We start from the raw sequence: 21,276 nt of genomic DNA, 5'->3' as shown, positions 1-21,276 counted from the left end.
ATCAATTCCACATTGTTACATTTGTTTTACACTTTGTTTCGCTTACACAAGATAGTATCCGTCTCTCTTTATACATAAAATAAAGCCATGCTTTCCAAATCATCAACTTAAATCAGCGCTTTGGAATCAGAACAGAAAATGAAACAAATCAGCCCTTTTGAACAAACCTTAGACTGTGTTTTTAAAAGAAAGTGACATTAAAACACCACTTTGAGATTTTAAATGACACACATTCCACATTAAACAGAATGATCCCATCCTCCCCTTAACTTCAATAAAACATAACAGAGAAAGTTAAAAGAAAACCGTAACGCGTCTTTAACTTTGTTTATATTTACACTTCCAATAATCATCATTTTCCGTTCACATCATTTCAGACTTTTTCCCTCCCCTCCCTCCCTCCCTCCCTCCCTCCCTCCCTCCCTCCCTCACCAGTTCCACACAATCTCCCCCCTCCTGTTGAGGGAGAGGAGATGGCTGTCTCTGATGAAGAGCCGGGTGAAGTCCGCATCGCCGTGCGTCAGTCTGTAATGTGTTTGTTTTTTGACCATGTTTTTGAAAATGTTCCAAACCGGGATGATTCTGCGTTCAAAGTGCGCAATGTTCCGACGTGATTTGACGGCCCACCGGGCGTGACTTAAGAGCAATTTGCACAGCGCTGCGTTCTTCACCCTGCTCTTCTCCCACACTCCAAACACAAAGAATACATCCCACGAATCCCCGCTGTCCCAAATTAATCCCAGTTTGTTGACTAAGCACTTTTTCAGGGTTTCAAAGAAGCTCGCCAGCTCCGAGCAGTGGCGGTACATGTGCAATAGTGTTTCAGGCAGCAGGCCACAGACGTCGCACTCCCTGCCGACCCCCTTGTCAAATTGGTGCAGAATAACGTTAGTGAACACTTTGTTGTGTCGGATTTTGTAGTCGTTGTCTTCTGCCTCAATGCTGTTCCCTCTCACCCTCCATTGTCCCCAGATTTGTCCCACATTCAAATTGGGCATAACTTTGCCCCAGAACGGCAGAGAGGTCGGACGTTGCGACGCCTGTGCCAGAAACTTTCCATAGATCTGTTTGCTTGTCAATCTGTGTATACTCCTCCACTCTCCTCCTTGCTCCACCAACATGGCTGGGAGCTCCCCCTCTCTGTTCTGTACCACTCTCCGCTCTATGGTTGTCCGCCATTCTTTTGGGATGCTTTCCTTTAAGTCGTTATAATAGCTTGTTGTCTCCGTAATTTTGGCCTCATAGTTTATCTCCTTTATACTGTCATATATGGCTTGGGGGGGGGAGAAAACCCGGCATCAGTTCATACATGACGTCCTTCAACTGGACCAAACCTGCTGTTAACATGTCATTATTACATAGAAGCTTACCTGTCTTTTGAATTTTCTTATTTAGAAAGATTGGCATTTCTCTGATGACGTTTACCGAGTCACATGCATAGTCTATATGCTTTAGAAATTCCGCTTGAGCGGACAGGACTTCTCTATAGAAACCTGGAAGCCCCGCCATCATCGGTCGCTTTAGTTGCATCAGCAGCACAAAATCGCCTATGTGAAATACCTTGTTTATGAAGTAAGCCATCAGGCTTTTCCAGCCGTGGGCTGTGGAGTCACACAGATATTTTTGCACAGTTTTGATCCTGAACGCCCTTTTTTTGCTTTCTATATCTACTAATTGAAGTCCTCCCTCTCTGTACTTACTTATTAATGTTTTTCGTGCTATTTTACTTACTTTTGCCCTCCACAAAAAATTGGTTATAATTTCATTTATTCTGTTTAATACCCATAAGGGTAGTTCTATAACTGCTAATGTATAGTTTAGTTTTGACAATATTAAGTTGTTTAGAACCACTACTCTACCTTTGAGTTTTAGGTCTCTCAGTTTCCAATAATTTAGACATTTTTCTATTTTACTAATAATTTCCGTCCATGACAGATCACGAGCTGCCACTACATCTTTACCGATGTAGGTACCTAGAATTTTTATATGCTTGCTTTGTATTTTAAAAGGTGTGGTCTCCTGCTGAGGCTCAGCCATGTTAATGAACATGATTTCTGACTTACCTACATTTATGCGGGAGCCAGAGGCTCGACCGTACATGTTTATTACTGCCATTGCTCTCTCTATGCTTGCCATGTCCTTTACTGTTAGGGTGGTGTCATCAGCAAATTGCTGGACGACACAGGATCCTCCCCCTGGTAACTCAATACCTCTAATACCCTTGTCTTGTTTTAATAGAATTCCTAGTGGCTCTGCTATTATTGTGTACAGGATTGAGGATAGTGGACAGCCTTGTCTGACCGACCTTTCCAGAGGAAACGCATCAGTGGTTGCACCGTTGCATTTGACCTTACCTGTAGCTTTGCTATATAATAATTTTACCCAAGTTAGAAATCTGTCTCCAAAACCTACCTTCTCCAGTACATTAAACATAAATTGATGCTCTACTCGGTCAAAGGCTTTATTGAAGTCAATGGCCAGAAGGACACCTGCTTGATCTGTCTCTTTTAAATACTCCACCACATCTCTTATGGTGCGTACTGTGTCAGTGACTTCTCTCCCTGGCACACTATAAGCCTGGGTGGCTTCTATTATTGTATGTAATATTTGTTTGACTCTGTTTGCCAATATTTTCATTAGTATTTTGTAGTCATTGTTCAACAGAGTAATGGGCCTATAATTTGTTAGTTTATTCTTCTCCCCTTTCTTAAAAATTAAAGTGATCAAGCCTAGAGTCATTGACTCCGGTACCTTCTGTTCTTTTTCCATTGTTTTATACAATTTCAGTAGTGTTGGTTTGAGCGTGTTGCAGAAAGCTTTATAGAAGTTTGCCGTCAACCCATCACTACCTGGGCTTTTATTTGACATCATTTGATTTATTGCACACTCTATATCTTCCTCAGTTATTTCCTGTTCACACGCTGATTTATCCTCATCATTTAATTTAGCAGTCATCTCTTCCAATATGTCATTTGTAGCTTGTATGTCTGAACTCTCAGTTTTAAACAAGTCACTATAAAAAGTTTGTACTGTTTCCAGAATGTCTACGAAATTGGTCACTACTTTACCTTCTTTATTTTTGATTTCTTGCAAATAACACTGATTTTGTTTCCTTTTTTCCAAGTTGAGGAAAAAAGCTGTACTTTTCTCCCCTTCTACTGCATATTGAGCACGGCTCCTCACTATAGCACCTTCACATTTTATCCTTTCAATTTCATTTATTTCATTTTGAATATTCACAAGCCTTTCAACATTGACAACCGGTTGTGCATTTAATTTAGCAATTGTATTTCTTAATGATCTTTCTTTTTCTCTAGTTTTAAAGTTCAATCTTTTCGCAAACTGAATACTTTTTTGTTTAATTCTCACTTTTAATTTCTCCCACCCCTCTATGATATTTTCCCCAAACTCAGGCTGTGAACATTCAAATGAGATCACTTTAGAGATGCATTCAACATAATCCCTTCTGTTCAGCAGGCTAGCATTAAGGTGCCACACGCCTCCCCCCCTCCCCCTCCTTTTACCCCCCATTCCCACACGCAGGATGGCATGATCACTAATGAAATTTAAACAATAGCGCACAGTATCGAAAAGGTCGATCTGCGGTTTCTTGACTAAACAAAAATCAATCCGACTTTGCCGTACAGTGTCCATTTGTGGCTGTACTCTCGAGTACTCTCGTGTTATGGGATTTCTGGTTCTCCATAAATCACAGAAATTATTCTTGGCCATAAACAGATTCAGGGCCGCTCTAGAACAGTCGTGTTTATAGCTACCGTTATCGCTAATGTCAAGCCTGCTCATCTTGACATTGAAATCCCCAACTATGATGTCACAGTCTTTAGCTATGATATTCAATTCTCGAAAGAAAGAAGACCTGTCCCCCTCGTGGTTGGGCGCATAAATGTTCAGTAATTTGTAGACAGTGTCTTCAAAAACAAAGCCCACTTTAACCCACCTCCCCCCAATGTCTTTGTCTATTAGAGTGGCATCAGCCTCAATGTGGCTACTCACCATGATGCTTACTCCTCGTGCCCGCTGAGTCCCATGGCTTGAAAAGTAGGATCCAGGCCACCTTTTCTTGCACTGAGTTTCACAGTCAGTGTCCCAGTGGGTTTCTTGGAGACAGATTATTTCTGCATCACACATTTTTACGACTTTAGTGAACTTGTCCATGTCACGTAGTCCACGTACGTTGAATGATGCTATTTTGACCATGGTGAGTGGGAAAGACAGAGAAAAATAATCCCCAAACAAAAAACATGATGCACACCCTTTTCAGTCCATTATTATTTACCCCTCTTAGTCTTGCCCTTTCTGCTTGTTCCCTCTTCCCTCCCCTTACTAACTCCATCCCATTCCGAAGCCTTAGGGTTCGGCTGTCGTCTCTCACTCCCCTGCCCGTGTAGAGGCCCTCTCTGCCCCGGCTGCCCGCAAGGCAAGGACGCAAGGCTGGCCGAACTGCCCTCCCTCTGGTTGCTGCGGCTCCTGTCCCCTGATGTTGTTACAGCCTGACCCCTCAGCGACCCGTGCGCCAGAGTGGAGACGCTCGTCGGCATCCTCCCCACCCTCTCAGAGGCCGCAGTCAAACCGCCGCTTCCTCTTTTCTCCTCCTCCTCCTCTTCCTCCTCGACCTCGCTCTCCTCCTCCATCTCATGGCGTGCAGCTGACTGGGGCCCCTCTGCTTCGCCATCAGTCGCAATGCCATCAGGATGATTTCCTGTCTCCGTCTCTTCTGCCCCGTCCTCCACTCCCTCGCCGGTGTCCCTCTCTGTCTCCTCTTTGGGATCTGCTCCAGGCATGGCTGCGCATTCTCGTGCGTAGTGTCCGATCTCCCCGCACTTGAAGCACTTGAACTCCGGGCACTCCCGTAGGATGTGTCCGGGCTGGAGGCACAGCCTGCAAACTTTAGATTGATTATCGTGCAGCACTCTGAAGTATTCAATCCCTTCCAGCGTCTCAAATTTGGTGCTGTAAGGTAAAGAGGAGACATTTTCATTGAAACGGACTTTGAGGAATCTCGTCCCGTCAAAAACGTCCGTCCCGGCCCACTTCCTCCGCTTGATAGGAGACACCGGCTCCACGCCCCACTGCTTCAGTTTAGTAACAATTTGATTGTCTGTGACATACAGGGGAAGGTTCAAAAAGGAGACGATCCTGGTGTCCCTCGTAACTTCCGATGCCACCACTCTGGAGTTTCTAATCTTGAAGCCGTCCAGCAGTCTTGTTTTCCCTTTCGGGTTACTCATCGTGAGCTCCCATCGCTTGTCGCTTTTCGACCTGCAGCCCAATACTCTCCCACACGTGTTGTCAACCGCACGCAGAAGCTCCATCATGGAGATTTTGTCTTCTCCCTCCACGTCCACATTAACCACCAGGTCTCTATCCATCTCTCTCCCTTCCCCCTCCCTCCCCGCCGCTTCCGCTGCGACCGCCGTCTCTTTCACCAACCCCATTGCTGTGGCCCCTCCACCTCGTCTCTCTTTTCGTTTCTCCGCTCGACTCTCCACCACCACAAATTCTCCTCTCTCCCCCTTCTCCATCACGCTTTCTGCCTCAGTCGGATTCGCGTCCTGCTGGGGCTTCTTTGTTTCCGCCGCTATACCTCCATTTTGTTTGTCCGTCTGCCCGTCGTCGTAAGTCTTGTCCGGTCCGAGTGTCCTTGCCGTCTGTGCCATTTTCGTGCTTCTAAAGCCACAAAAGTTTCCCCCGTGCAGCAGAAAGCTGCTGGGGGGGAGTTAGAAACGTGATTTTCAGAGACTGCTCTCGTTTCCCCGTCGATTTAATGTCTTTTTCGTCCGCTCCGCCGCCACCACGCCAACCCGGAAGTTATCAGAGTGGTATGGCCGTAAGCCATTGAGCCGGCACCGTGCCGCTCTTTTATATATAATTCGGCCTCCGCGCTTCTTCTTTCTGCGATCAGCTTATTTCACCAGTTTCTGCGTTTATGACCAGCTACGTGACATCTTATTGCGTTTGCTGTGGAAAGAGTCAAGTGTTAAGTTTAAGAATAAGACTAAAACATAAGAGGTGGCCATTGAGTAGCTTGTAGTGATCTTTGACCAAAATGTATGTCTGGCTTTTCCTATACGTTTGCTTTGTGGATTATAGTTGGGGCGGGGGGATAAAAGGCTTACAGCACCTGGTATTCCCAGGCGGTCTCCCATCCAAGTACTAACCAGGCCCGACCCTGCTTGGCTTCCGAGATCGGACGAGATCGGGCGTTATCAGAGTGGTATGGCCGTAAGCCGTTGAGCCGGCACCGTGCCGCTCTTTTATATATAATTCGGCCTCCGCGCTTCTTCTTTCTGCTATCAGCTTATTTCACCAGTTTCTGCGTTTATGACCAGCTACGTGACATCTTATTGCGTTTGCTGTGGAAAGAGTCAAGTGTTAAGTGTAAGAATATGTCACGTATCAGGAAAGAACCCAAAAGCAGACGGGACAACCAGGTAAGGGAAGAAATCAATCTTTATGGAAGTAACCGATCTCAGGGGTAGAGTAGGAGTTCGCTCAGTGGCTGGTAGGCAGGCGGGCAGGCAGAAGTCCATGAAAGGCGACGTTCCAGCGCAGACTGGTTCACAGTGGAGGCTTTTTAAGGGTGATGGCGATCGCTTTGATGTCAACGGAGAGCGGCGATTCCTTTGATGGCCAACTGGTGTACCGCGGTGAAGGGGGGGGGGTCAGCAGGTGTCAAGGGCGATCGCTTTGATGTCAAGGGCGAGAGACTGTGACAGAATAAGACTAAAACATAAGAGGTGGCCATTGAGTAGCTTGTAGTGATCTTTGACCAAAATGTATGTCTGGTTTTTCCTATACGTTTGCTTTGTGGATTATAGTTGGGGCGGGGGGATAAAAGGCTTACAGCACCTGGTATTCCCAGGCGGTCTCCCATCCAAGTACTAACCAGGCCCGACCCTGCTTGGCTTCCGAGATCGGACGAGATCGGGCGTTATTTTTTTTTTTTTTTTTTTGTCTTTTATTATGAAAATATATTTTTGGGAACAAAAATACATTTTTGATTGCATGTATTGTCCATCAATTCCACATTGTTACATTTGTTTTACACTTTGTTTCGCTTACACAAGATAGTATCCGTCTCTCTTTATACATAAAATAAAGCCATGCTTTCCAAATCATCAACTTAAATCAGCGCTTTGGAATCAGAACAGAAAATGAAACAAATCAGCCCTTTTGAACAAACCTTAGACTGTGTTTTTAAAAGAAAGTGACATTAAAACACCACTTTGAGATTTTAAATGACACACATTCCACATTAAACAGAATGATCCCATCCTCCCCTTAACTTCAATAAAACATAACAGAGAAAGTTAAAAGAAAACCGTAACGCGTCTTTAACTTTGTTTATATTTACACTTCCAATAATCATCATTTTCCGTTCACATCATTTCAGACTTTTTCCCTCCCCTCCCTCCCTCCCTCCCTCCCTCCCTCACCAGTTCCACACAATCTCCCCCCTCCTGTTGAGGGAGAGGAGATGGCTGTCTCTGATGAAGAGCCGGGTGAAGTCCGCATCGCCGTGCGTCAGTCTGTAATGTGTTTGTTTTTTGACCATGTTTTTGAAAATGTTCCAAACCGGGATGATTCTGCGTTCAAAGTGCGCAATGTTCCGACGTGATTTGACGGCCCACCGGGCGTGACTTAAGAGGAATTTGCACAGCGCTGCGTTCTTCACCCTGCTCTTCTCCCACACTCCAAACACAAAGAATACATCCCACGAATCCCCGCTGTCCCAAATTAATCCCAGTTTGTTGACTAAGCACTTTTTCAGGGTTTCAAAGAAGCTCGCCAGCTCCGAGCAGTGGCGGTACATGTGCAATAGTGTTTCAGGCAGCAGGCCACAGACGTCGCACTCCCTGCCGACCCCCTTGTCAAATTGGTGCAGAATAACGTTAGTGAACACTTTGTTGTGTCGGATTTTGTAGTCGTTGTCTTCTGCCTCAATGCTGTTCCCTCTCACCCTCCATTGTCCCCAGATTTGTCCCACATTCAAATTGGGCATAACTTTGCCCCAGAACGGCAGAGAGGTCGGACGTTGCGACGCCTGTGCCAGAAACTTTCCATAGATCTGTTTGCTTGTCAATCTGTGTATACTCCTCCACTCTCCTCCTTGCTCCACCAACATGGCTGGGAGCTCCCCCTCTCTGTTCTGTACCACTCTCCGCTCTATGGTTGTCCGCCATTCTTTTGGGATGCTTTCCTTTAAGTCGTTATAATAGCTTGTTGTCTCCGTAATTTTGGCCTCATAGTTTATCTCCTTTATACTGTCATATATGGCTTGGGGGGGGAGAAAACCCGGCATCAGTTCATACATGACGTCCTTCAACTGGACCAAACCTGCTGTTAACATGTCATTATTACATAGAAGCTTACCTGTCTTTTGAATTTTCTTATTTAGAAAGATTGGCATTTCTCTGATGACGTTTACCGAGTCACATGCATAGTCTATATGCTTTAGAAATTCCGCGTGAGCGGACAGGACTTCTCTATAGAAACCTGGAAGCCCCGCCATCATCGGTCGCTTTAGTTGCATCAGCAGCACAAAATCGCCTATGTGAAATACCTTGTTTATGAAGTAAGCCATCAGGCTTTTCCAGCCGTGGGCTGTGGAGTCACACAGATATTTTTGCACAGTTTTGATCCTGAACGCCCTTTTTTTGCTTTCTATATCTACTAATTGAAGTCCTCCCTCTCTGTACTTACTTATTAATGTTTTTCGTGCTATTTTACTTACTTTTGCCCTCCACAAAAAATTGGTTATAATTTCATTTATTCTGTTTAATACCCATAAGGGTAGTTCTATAACTGCTAATGTATAGTTTAGTTTTGACAATATTAAGTTGTTTAGAACCACTACTCTACCTTTGAGTTTTAGGTCTCTCAGTTTCCAATAATTTAGACATTTTTCTATTTTACTAATAATTTCCGTCCATGACAGATCACGAGCTGCCACTACATCTTTACCGATGTAGGTACCTAGAATTTTTATATGCTTGCTTTGTATTTTAAAAGGTGTGGTCTCCTGCTGAGGCTCAGCCATGTTAATGAACATGATTTCTGACTTACCTACATTTATGCGGGAGCCAGAGGCTCGACCGTACATGTTTATTACTGCCATTGCTCTCTCTATGCTTGCCATGTCCTTTACTGTTAGGGTGGTGTCATCAGCAAATTGCTGGACGACACAGGATCCTCCCCCTGGTAACTCAATACCTCTAATACCCTTGTCTTGTTTTAATAGAATTCCTAGTGGCTCTGCTATTATTGTGTACAGGATTGAGGATAGTGGACAGCCTTGTCTGACCGACCTTTCCAGAGGAAACGCATCAGTGGTTGCACCGTTGCATTTGACCTTACCTGTAGCTTTGCTATATAATAATTTTACCCAAGTTAGAAATCTGTCTCCAAAACCTACCTTCTCCAGTACATTAAACATAAATTGATGCTCTACTCGGTCAAAGGCTTTATTGAAGTCAATGGCCAGAAGGACACCTGCTTGATCTGTCTCTTTTAAATACTCCACCACATCTCTTATGGTGCGTACTGTGTCAGTGACTTCTCTCCCTGGCACACTATAAGCCTGGGTGGCTTCTATTATTGTATGTAATATTTGTTTGACTCTGTTTGCCAATATTTTCATTAGTATTTTGTAGTCATTGTTCAACAGAGTAATGGGCCTATAATTTGTTAGTTTATTCTTCTCCCCTTTCTTAAAAATTAAAGTGATCAAGCCTAGAGTCATTGACTCCGGTACCTTCTGTTCTTTTTCCATTGTTTTATACAATTTCAGTAGTGTTGGTTTGAGCGTGTTGCAGAAAGCTTTATAGAAGTTTGCCGTCAACCCATCACTACCTGGGCTTTTATTTGACATCATTTGATTTATTGCACACTCTATATCTTCCTCAGTTATTTCCTGTTCACACGCTGATTTATCCTCATCATTTAATTTAGCAGTCATCTCTTCCAATATGTCATTTGTAGCTTGTATGTCTGAACTCTCAGTTTTAAACAAGTCACTATAAAAAGTTTGTACTGTTTCCAGAATGTCTACGAAATTGGTCACTACTTTACCTTCTTTATTTTTGATTTCTTGCAAATAACACTGATTTTGTTTCCTTTTTTCCAAGTTGAGGAAAAAAGCTGTGCTTTTCTCCCCTTCTACTGCATATTGAGCACGGCTCCTCACTATAGCACCTTCACATTTTATCCTTTCAATTTCATTTATTTCATTTTGAATATTCACAAGCCTTTCAACATTGACAACCGGTTGTGCATTTAATTTAGCAATTGTATTTCTTAATGATCTTTCTTTTTCTCTAGTTTTAAAGTTCAATCTTTTCGCAAACTGAATACTTTTTTGTTTAATTCTCACTTTTAATTTCTCCCACCCCTCTATGATATTTTCCCCAAACTCAGGCTGTGAACATTCAAATGAGATCACTTTAGAGATGCATTCAACATAATCCCTTCTGTTCAGCAGGCTAGCATTAAGGTGCCACACGCCTCCCCCCCTCCCCCTCCTTTTACCCCCCATTCCCACACGCAGGATGGCATGATCACTAATGAAATTTAAACAATAGCGCACAGTATCGAAAAGGTCGATCTGCGGTTTCTTGACTAAACAAAAATCAATCCGACTTTGCCGTACAGTGTCCATTTGTGGCTGTACTCTCGAGTACTCTCGTGTTATGGGATTTCTGGTTCTCCATAAATCACAGAAATTATTCTTGGCCATAAACAGATTCAGGGCCGCTCTAGAACAGTCGTGTTTATAGCTACCGTTATCGCTAATGTCAAGCCTGCTCATCTTGACATTGAAATCCCCAACTATGATGTCACAGTCTTTAGCTATGATATTCAATTCTCGAAAGAAAGAAGACCTGTCCCCCTCGTGGTTGGGCGCATAAATGTTCAGTAATTTGTAGACAGTGTCTTCAAAAACAAAGCCCACTTTAACCCACCTCCCCCCAATGTCTTTGTCTATTAGAGTGGCATCAGCCTCAATGTGGCTACTCACCATGATGCTTACTCCTCGTGCCCGCTGAGTCCCATGGCTTGAAAAGTAGGATCCAGGCCACCTTTTCTTGCACTGAGTTTCACAGTCAGTGTCCCAGTGGGTTTCTTGGAGACAGATTATTTCTGCATCACACATTTTTACGACTTTAGTGAACTTGTCCATGTCACGTAGTCCACGTACGTTGAATGATGCTATTTTGACCATGGTGAGTGGGAAAGACAGAGAAAAATAATCCCCAAACAAAAAACATGATGCACACCCTTTTCAGTCCATTATTATTTACCCCTCTTAGTCTTGCCCTTTCTGCTTGTTCCCTCTTCCCTCCCCTTACTAACTCCATCCCATTCCGAAGCCTTAGGGTTCGGCTGTCGTCTCTCACTCCCCTGCCCGTGTAGAGGCCCTCTCTGCCCCGGCTGCCCGCAAGGCAAGGACGCAAGGCTGGCCGAACTGCCCTCCCTCTGGTTGCTGCGGCTCCTGTCCCCTGATGTTGTTACAGCCTGACCCCTCAGCGACCCGTGCGCCAGAGTGGAGACGCTCGTCGGCATCCTCCCCACCCTCTCAGAGGCCGCAGTCAAACCGCCGCTTCCTCTTTTCTCCTCCTCCTCCTCTTCCTCCTCGACCTCGCTCTCCTCCTCCATCTCATGGCGTGCAGCTGACTGGGGCCCCTCTGCTTCGCCATCAGTCGCAATGCCATCAGGATGATTTCCTGTCTCCGTCTCTTCTGCCCCGTCCTCCACTCCCTCGCCGGTGTCCCTCTCTGTCTCCTCTTTGGGATCTGCTCCAGGCATGGCTGCGCATTCTCGTGCGTAGTGTCCGATCTCCCCGCACTTGAAGCACTTGAACTCCGGGCACTCCCGTAGGATGTGTCCGGGCTGGAGGCACAGCCTGCAAACTTTAGATTGATTATCGTGCAGCACTCTGAAGTATTCAATCCCTTCCAGCGTCTCAAATTTGGTGCTGTAAGGTAAAGAGGAGACATTTTCATTGAAACGGACTTTGAGGAATCTCGTCCCGTCAAAAACGTCCGTCCCGGCCCACTTCCTCCGCTTGATAGGAGACACCGGCTCCACGCCCCACTGCTTCAGTTTAGTAACAATTTGATTGTCTGTGACATACAGGGGAAGGTTCAAAAAGGAGACGATCCTGGTGTCCCTCGTAACTTCCGATGCCACCACTCTGGAGTTTCTAATCTTGAAGCCGTCCAGCAGTCTTGTTTTCCCTTTCGGGTTACTCATCGTGAGCTCCCATCGCTTGTCGCTTTTCGACCTGCAGCCCAATACTCTCCCACACGTGTTGTCAACCGCACGCAGAAGCTCCATCATGGAGATTTTGTCTTCTCCCTCCACGTCCACATTAACCACCAGGTCTCTATCCATCTCTCTCCCTTCCCCCTCCCTCCCCGCCGCTTCCGCTGCGACCGCCGTCTCTTTCACCAACCCCATTGCTGTGGCCCCTACACCTCGTCTCTCTTTTCGTTTCTCCGCTCGACTCTCCACCACCACAAATTCTCCTCTCTCCCCCTTCTCCATCACGCTTTCTGCCTCAGTCGGATTCGCGTCCTGCTGGGGCTTCTTTGTTTCCGCCGCTATACCTCCATTTTGTTTGTCCGTCTGCCCGTCGTCGTAAGTCTTGTCCGGTCCGAGTGTCCTTGCCGTCTGTGCCATTTTCGTGCTTCTAAAGCCACAAAAGTTTCCCCCGTGCAGCAGAAAGCTGCTGGGGGGGAGTTAGAAACGTGATTTTCAGAGACTGCTCTCGTTTCCCCGTCGATTTAATGTCTTTTTCGTCCGCTCCGCCGCCACCACGCCAACCCGGAAGTTATCAGAGTGGTATGGCCGTAAGCCGTTGAGCCGGCACCGTGCCGCTCTTTTATATATAATTCGGCCTCCGCGCTTCTTCTTTCTGCTATCAGCTTATTTCACCAGTTTCTGCGTTTATGACCAGCTACGTGACATCTTATTGCGTTTGCTGTGGAAAGAGTCAAGTGTTAAGTGTAAGAATATGTCACGTATCAGGAAAGAACCCAAAAGCAGACGGGACAACCAGGTAAGGGAAGAAATCAATCTTTATGGAAGTAACCGATCTCAGGGGTAGAGTAGGAGTTCGCTCAGTGGCTGGTAGGCAGGCGGGCAGGCAGAAGTCCATGAAAGGCGACGTTCCAGCGCAGACTGGTTCACAGTGGAGGCTTTTTAAGGGTGATGGCGATCGCTTTGATGTCAAGGGAGAGCGGCGATTCCTTTGATGGCCAACTGGTGTACCGCGGTGAAGGGGGGGGGGTCAGCAGGTGTCAAGGGCGATCGCTTTGATGTCAAGGGCGAGAGACTGTGACAGAATAAGACTAAAACATAAGAGGTGGCCATTGAGTAGCTTGTAGTGATCTTTGACCAAAATGTATGTCTGGCTTTTCCTATACGTTTGCTTTGTGGATCATAGTTGGGGCGGGGGGATAAAAGGCTTACAGCACCTGGTATTCCCAGGCGGTCTCCCATCCAAGTACTAACCAGGCCCGACCGTGCTTGGCTTCCGAGATCGGACGAGATCGGGCGTTATCAGAGTGGTATGGCCGTAAGCCATTGAGCCGGCACCGTGCCGCTCTTTTATATATAATTCGGCCTCCGCGCTTCTTCTTTCTGCGATCAGCTTATTTCACCAGTTTCTGCGTTTATGACCAGCTACGTGACATCTTATTGCGTTTGCTGTGGAAAGAGTCAAGTGTTAAGTTTAAGAATAAGACTAAAACATAAGAGGTGGCCATTGAGTAGCTTGTAGTGATCTTTGACCAAAATGTATGTCCGGTTTTTCCTATACGTTTGCTTTGTGGATTATAGTTGGGGCGGGGGGATAAAAGGCTTACAGCACCTGGTATTCCCAGGCGGTCTCCCATCCAAGTACTAACCAGGCCCGACCCTGCTTGGCTTCCGAGATCGGACGAGATCGGGCGTTATTTTTTTTTTTGTCTTTTATTATGAAAATATATTTTTGGGAACAAAAATACATTTTTGATTGCATGTATTGTCCATCAATTCCACATTGTTACATTTGTTTTACACTTTGTTTGGCTTACACAAGATAGTATCCGTCTCTCTTTATACATAAAATAAAGCCATGCTTTCCAAATCATCAACTTAAATCAGCGCTTTGGAACCAGAACAGAAAATGAAACAAATCAGCCCTTTTGAACAAACCTTAGACTGTGTTTTTAAAAGAAAGTGACATTAAAACACCACTTTGAGATTTTAAATGACACACATTCCACATTAAAACAGAATGATCCCATCCTCCCCTTAACTTCAATAAAACATAACAGAGAAAGTTCAAAGAAAACCGTAACGCGTCTTTAACTCTGTTTATATTTACACTTCCAATAATCATCATTTTCCGTTCACATCATTTCAGACTTTTCCTCCCCTCCCTCCCTCCCTCCCTCCCTCACCAGTTCCACACAATCTCCCCCCTCCTGTTGAGGGAGAGGAGATGGCTGTCTCTGATGAAGAGCCGGGTGAAGTCCGCATCGCCGTGCGTCAGTCTGTAATGTGTTTGTTTTTTGACCATGTTTTTGAAAATGTTCCAAACCGGGATGATTCTGCGTTCAAAGTGCGCAATGTTCCGACGTGATTTGACGGCCCACCGGGCGTGACTTAAGAGGAATTTGCACAGCGCTGCGTTCTTCACCCTGCTCTTCTCCCACACTCCAAACACAAAGAATACATCCCACGAATCCCCGCTGTCCCAAATTAATCCCAGTTTGTTGACTAAGCACTTTTTCAGGGTTTCAAAGAAGCTCGCCAGCTCCGAGCAGTGGCGGTACATGTGCAATAGTGTTTCAGGCAGCAGGCCACAGACGTCGCACTCCCTGCCGACCCCCTTGTCAAATTGGTGCAGAATAACGTTAGTGAACACTTTGTTGTGTCGGATTTTGTAGTCGTTGTCTTCTGCCTCAATGCTGTTCCCTCTCACCCTCCATTGTCCCCAGATTTGTCCCACATTCAAATTGGGCATAACTTTGCCCCAGAACGGCAGAGAGGTCGGACGTTGCGACGCCTGTGCCAGAAACTTTCCATAGATCTGTTTGCTTGTCAACCTGTGTATACTCCTCCACTCTCCTCCTTGCTCCACCAACATGGCTGGGAGCTTCCCCTCTCTGTTCTGTACCACTCTCCGCTCTATGGTTGTCCGCCATTCTTTTGGGATGCTTTCCTTTAAGTCGTTATAATAGCTTGTTGTCTCCGTAATTTTGGCCTCATAGTTTATCTCCTTTATACTGTCATATATGGCTTGGGGGGGGAGAAAACCCGGCATCAGTTCATACATGACGTCCTTCAACTGGACCAAACCTGCTGTTAACATGTCATTATTACATAGAAGCTTACCTGTCTTTTGAATTTTCTTATTTAGAAAGATTGGCATTTCTCTGATGACGTTTACCGAGTCACATGCATAGTCTATATGCTTTAGAAATTCCGCGTGAGCGGACAGGACTTCTCTATAGAAACCTGGAAGCCCCGCCATCATCGGTCGCTTTAGTTGCATCAGCAGCACAAAATCGCCTATGTGAAATACCTTGTTTATGAAGTAAGCCATCAGGCTTTTCCAGCCGTGGGCTGTGGAGTCACACAGATATTTTTGCACAGTTTTGATCCTGAACGCCCTTTTTTTGCTTTCTATATCTACTAATTGAAGTCCTCCCTCTCTGTACTTACTTATTAATGTTTTCCGTGCTATTTTACTTACTTTTGCCCTCCACAAAAAATTGGTTATAATTTCATTTATTCTGTTTAATACCCATAAGGGTAGTTCTATAACTGCTAATGTATAGTTTAGTTTTGACAATATTAAGTTGTTTAGAACCACTACTCTACCTTTGAGTTTTAGGTCTCTCAGTTTCCAATAATTTAGACATTTTTCTATTTTACTAATAATTTCCGTCCATGACAGATCACGAGCTGCCACTACATCTTTACCGATGTAGGTACCTAGAATTTTTATATGCTTGCTTTGTATTTTAAAAGGTGTGGTCTCCTGCTGAGGCTCAGCCATGTTAATGAACATGATTTCTGACTTACCTACATTTATGCGGGAGCCAGAGGCTCGACCGTACATGTTTATTACTGCCATTGCTCTCTCTATGCTTGCCATGTCCTTTACTGTTAGGGTGGTGTCATCAGCAAATTGCTGGACGACACAGGATCCTCCCCCTGGTAACTCAATACCTCTAATACCCTTGTCTTGTTTTAATAGAATTCCTAGTGGCTCTGCTATTATTGTGTACAGGATTGAGGATAGTGGACAGCCTTGTCTGACCGACCTTTCCAGAGGAAACGCATCAGTGGTTGCACCGTTGCATTTGACCTTACCTGTAGCTTTGCTATATAATAATTTTACCCAAGTTAGAAATCTGTCTCCAAAACCTACCTTCTCCAGTACATTAAACATAAATTGATGCTCTACTCGGTCAAAGGCTTTATTGAAGTCAATGGCCAGAAGGACACCTGCTTGATCTGTCTCTTTTAAATACTCCACCACATCTCTTATGGTGCGTACTGTGTCAGTGACTTCTCTCCCTGGCACACTATAAGCCTGGGTGGCTTCTATTATTGTATGTAATATTTGTTTGACTCTGTTTGCCAATATTTTCATTAGTATTTTGTAGTCATTGTTCAACAGAGTAATGGGCCTATAATTTGTTAGTTTATTCTTCTCCCCTTTCTTAAAAATTAAAGTGATCAAGCCTAGAGTCATTGACTCCGGTACCTTCTGTTCTTTTTCCATTGTTTTATACAATTTCAGTAGTGTTGGTTTGAGCGTGTTGCAGAAAGCTTTATAGAAGTTTGCCGTCAACCCATCACTACCTGGGCTTTTATTTGACATCATTTGATTTATTGCACACTCTATATCTTCCTCAGTTATTTCCTGTTCACACGCTGATTTATCCTCATCATTTAATTTAGCAGTCATCTCTTCCAATATGTCATTTGTAGCTTGTATGTCTGAACTCTCAGTTTTAAACAAGTCACTATAAAAAGTTTGTACTGTTTCCAGAATGTCTACGAAATTGGTCACTACTTTACCTTCTTTATTTTTGATTTCTTGCAAATAACACTGATTTTGTTTCCTTTTTTCCAAGTTGAGGAAAAAAGCTGTACTTTTCTCCCCTTCTACTGCATATTGAGCACGGCTCCTCACTATAGCACCTTCACATTTTATCCTTTCAATTTCATTTATTTCATTTTGAATATTCACAAGCCTTTCAACATTGACAACCGGTTGTGCATTTAATTTAGCAATTGTATTTCTTAATGATCTTTCTTTTTCTCTAGTTTTAAAGTTCAATCTTTTCGCAAACTGAATACTTTTTTGTTTAATTCTCACTTTTAATTTCTCCCACCCCTCTATGATATTTTCCCCAAACTCAGGCTGTGAACATTCAAATGAGATCACTTTAGAGATGCATTCAACATAATCCCTTCTGTTCAGCAGGCTAGCATTAAGGTGCCACACGCCTCCCCCCCTCCCCCTCCTTTTACCCCCCATTCCCACACGCAGGATGGCATGATCACTAATGAAATTTAAACAATAGCGCACAGTATCGAAAAGGTCGATCTGCGGTTTCTTGACTAAACAAAAATCAATCCGACTTTGCCATACAGTGTCCATTTGTGGCTGTACTCTCGAGTACTCTCGTGTTATGGGATTTCTGGTTCTCCATAAATCACAGAAATTATTCTTGGCCATAAACAGATTCAGGGCCGCTCTAGAACAGTCGTGTTTATAGCTACCGTTATCGCTAATGTCAAGCCTGCTCATCTTGACATTGAAATCCCCAACTATGATGTCACAGTCTTTAGCTATGATATTCAATTCTCGAAAGAAAGAAGACCTGTCCCCCTCGTGGTTGGGCGCATAAATGTTCAGTAATTTGTAGACAGTGTCTTCAAAAACAAAGCCCACTTTAACCCACCTCCCCCCAATGTCTTTGTCTATTAGAGTGGCATCAGCCTCAATGTGGCTACTCACCATGATGCTTACTCCTCGTGCCCGCTGAGTCCCATGGCTTGAAAAGTAGGATCCAGGCCACCTTTTCTTGCACTGAGTTTCACAGTCAGTGTCCCAGTGGGTTTCTTGGAGACAGATTATTTCTGCATCACACATTTTTACGACTTTAGTGAACTTGTCCATGTCACGTAGTCCACGTACGTTGAATGATGCTATTTTGACCATGGTGAGTGGGAAAGACAGAGAAAAACAATCCCCAAACAAAAAACATGATGCACACCCTTTTCAGTCCATTATTATTTACCCCTCTTAGTCTTGCCCTTTCTGCTTGTTCCCTCTTCCCTCCCCTTACTAACTCCATCCCATTCCGAAGCCTTAGGGTTCGGCTGTCGTCTCTCACTCCCCTGCCCGTGTAGAGGCCCTCTCTGCCCCGGCTGCCCGCAAGGCAAGGACGCAAGGCTGGCCGAACTGCCCTCCCTCTGGTTGCTGCGGCTCCTGTCCCCTGATGTTGTTACAGCCTGACCCCTCAGCGACCCGTGCGCCAGAGTGGAGACGCTCGTCGGCATCCTCCCCACCCTCTCAGAGGCCGCAGTCAAACCGCCGCTTCCTCTTTTCTCCTCCTCCTCCTCGACCTCGCTCTCCTCCTCCATCTCATGGCGTGCAGCTGACTGGGGCCCCTCTGCTTCGCCATCAGTCGCAATGCCATCAGGATGATTTCCTGTCTCCGTCTCTTCTGCCCCGTCCTCTACTCCCTCGCCGGTGTCCCTCTCTGTCTCCTCTTTGGGATCTGCTCCAGGCATGGCTGCGCATTCTCGTGCGTAGTGTCCGATCTCCCCGCACTTGAAGCACTTGAACTCCGGGCACTCCCGTAGGATGTGTCCGGGCTGGAGGCACAGCCTGCAAACTTTAGATTGATTATCGTGCAGCACTCTGAAGTATTCAATCCCTTCCAGCGTCTCAAATTTGGTGCTGTAAGGTAAAGAGGAGACATTTTCATTGAAACGGACTTTGAGGAATCTCGTCCCGTCAAAAACGTCCGTCCCGGCCCACTTCCTCCGCTTGATAGGAGACACCGGCTCCACGCCCCACTGCTCCAGTTTAGTAACAATTTGATTGTCTGTGACATACAGGGGAAGGTTCAAAAAGGAGACGATCCTGGTGTCCCTCGTAACTTCCGATGCCACCACTCTGGAGTTTCTAATCTTGAAGCCGTCCAGCAGTCTTGTTTTCCCTTTCGGGTTACTCATCGTGAGCTCCCATCGTTTGTCGCTTTTCGACCTGCAGCCCAATACTCTCCCACACGTGTTGTCAACCGCACGCAGAAGCTCCATCATGGAGATTTTGTCTTCTCCCTCCACGTCCACATTAACCACCAGGTCTCTGTCCATCTCTCTCCCTTCCCCCTCCCTCCCCGCCGCTTCCGCTGCGACCGCCGTCTCTTTCACCAACCCCATTGCTGTGGCCCCTCCACCTCGTCTCTCTTTTCGTTTCTCCGCTCGACTCTCCACCACCACAAATTCTCCTCTCTCCCCCTTCTCCATCACGCTTTCTGCCTCAGTCGGATTCGCGTCCTGCTGGGGCTTCTTTGTTTCCGCCGCTATACCTCCATTTTGTTTGTCCGTCTGCCCGTCGTCGTAAGTCTTGTCCGGTCCGAGTGTCCTTGCCGTCTGTGCCATTTTCGTGCTTCTAAAGCCACAAAAGTTTCCCCCGTGCAGCAGAAAGCTGCTGGGGGGGAGTTAGAAACGTGATTTTCAGAGACTGCTCTCGTTTCCCCGTCGATTTAATGTCTTTTTCGTCCGCTCCGCCGCCACCACGCCAACCCGGAAGTTATCAGAGTGGTATGGCCGTAAGCCATTGAGCCGGCACCGTGCCGCTCTTTTATATATAATTCGGCCTCCGCGCTTCTTCTTTCTGCTATCAGCTTATTTCACCAGTTTCTGCGTTTATGACCAGCTACGTGACATCTTATTGCGTTTGCTGTGGAAAGAGTCAAGTGTTAAGTGTAAGAATATGTCACGTGTCAGGAAAGAACCCAAAAGCAGACGGGACAACCAGGTAAGGGAAGAAATCAAGTCTTTATGGAAGTAACCGATCTCAGGGGTAGAGCAGGAGTTCGCTCAGTGGCTGGTAGGCAGGCGGGCAGGCAGAAGTCCATGAAAGGCGACGTTCCAGCGCAGACTGGTTCACAGTGGAGGCTTTTTAAGGGTGATGGCGATCGCTTTGATGTCAACGGAGAGCGGCGATTCCTTTGATGGCCAACTGGTGTACCGCGATGAAGGGGGGGGGTCAGCAGGTGTCAAGGGCGATCGCTTTGATGTCAAGGGCGAGAGACTGTGACAGAATAAGACTAAAACATAAGAGGTGGCCATTGAGTAGCTTGTAGTGATCTTTGACCAAAATGTATGTCTGGCTTTTCCTATACGTTTGCTTTGTGGATTATAGTTGGGGCGGGGGGATAAAAGGCTTACAGCACCTGGTATTCCCAGGCGGTCTCCCATCCAAGTACTAACCAGGCCCGACCCTGCTTGGCTTCCGAGATCGGACGAGATCGGGCGTTATCAGAGTGGTATGGCCGTAAGCCGTTGAGCCGGCACCGTGCCGCTCTTTTATATATAATTCGGCCTCCGCGCTTCTTCTTTCTGCTATCAGCTTATTTCACCAGTTTCTGCGTTTATGACCAGCTACGTGACATCTTATTGCGTTTGCTGTGGAAAGAGTCAAGTGTTAAGTGTAAGAATATGTCACGTGTCAGGAAAGAACCCAAAAGCAGACGGGACAACCAGGTAAGGGAAGAAATCAAGTCTTTATGGAAGTAACCGATCTCAGGGGTAGAGCAGGAGTTCGCTCAGTGGCTGGTAGGCAGGCGGGCAGGCAGAAGTCCATGAAAGGCGACGTTCCAGCGCAGACTGGTTCACAGTGGAGGCTTTTTAAGGGTGATGGCGATCGCTTTGATGTCAACGGAGAGCGGCGATTCCTTTGATGGCCGACTGGTGTACCGCGGTGAAGGGGGGGGGGTCAGCAGGTGTCAAGGGCGATCGCTTTGATGTCAAGGGCGAGAGACTGTGACAGAATAAGACTAAAACATAAGAGGTGGCCATTGAGTAGCTTGTAGTGATCTTTGACCAAAATGTATGTCTGGCTTTTCCTATACGTTTGCTTTGTGGATTATAGTTGGGGCGGGGGGATAAAAGGCTTACAGCACCTGGTATTCCCAGGCGGTCTCCCATCCAAGTACTAACCAGGCCCGA

The 21,276-nt window shown here is 45.8% G+C and overlaps 3 non-coding genes across 3 annotated transcripts; all 3 read right to left on the bottom strand.

Moving 5' to 3' along the window:
* Positions 1–6,130: 6,130 nt before the first annotated feature.
* LOC130133006 (5S ribosomal RNA) lies at positions 6,131–6,249 on the bottom strand. Its single transcript, XR_008813226.1, has one exon. It is a non-coding gene; the product is annotated as a 5S ribosomal RNA (ribosomal RNA).
* Positions 6,250–13,487: 7,238 nt separating this feature from the next.
* On the bottom strand, positions 13,488–13,606 carry LOC130133003 (5S ribosomal RNA). The gene has a single exon (XR_008813223.1). It is a non-coding gene; the product is annotated as a 5S ribosomal RNA (ribosomal RNA).
* A 6,883-nt stretch (positions 13,607–20,489) lies between these two features.
* On the bottom strand, positions 20,490–20,608 carry LOC130132994 (5S ribosomal RNA). Its single transcript, XR_008813215.1, has one exon. It is a non-coding gene; the product is annotated as a 5S ribosomal RNA (ribosomal RNA).
* Positions 20,609–21,276: the final 668 nt, after the last annotated feature.

This window comes from Lampris incognitus, unplaced genomic scaffold (assembly GCF_029633865.1).
Source record: "Lampris incognitus isolate fLamInc1 unplaced genomic scaffold, fLamInc1.hap2 scaffold_210, whole genome shotgun sequence".
Classification (NCBI taxonomy): Eukaryota; Metazoa; Chordata; class Actinopteri; order Lampriformes; family Lampridae; genus Lampris; species Lampris incognitus.
The sequence above is the reverse complement of the archived record's forward strand: the minus strand, read 5'-3'. Positions and strand labels throughout refer to the sequence as shown.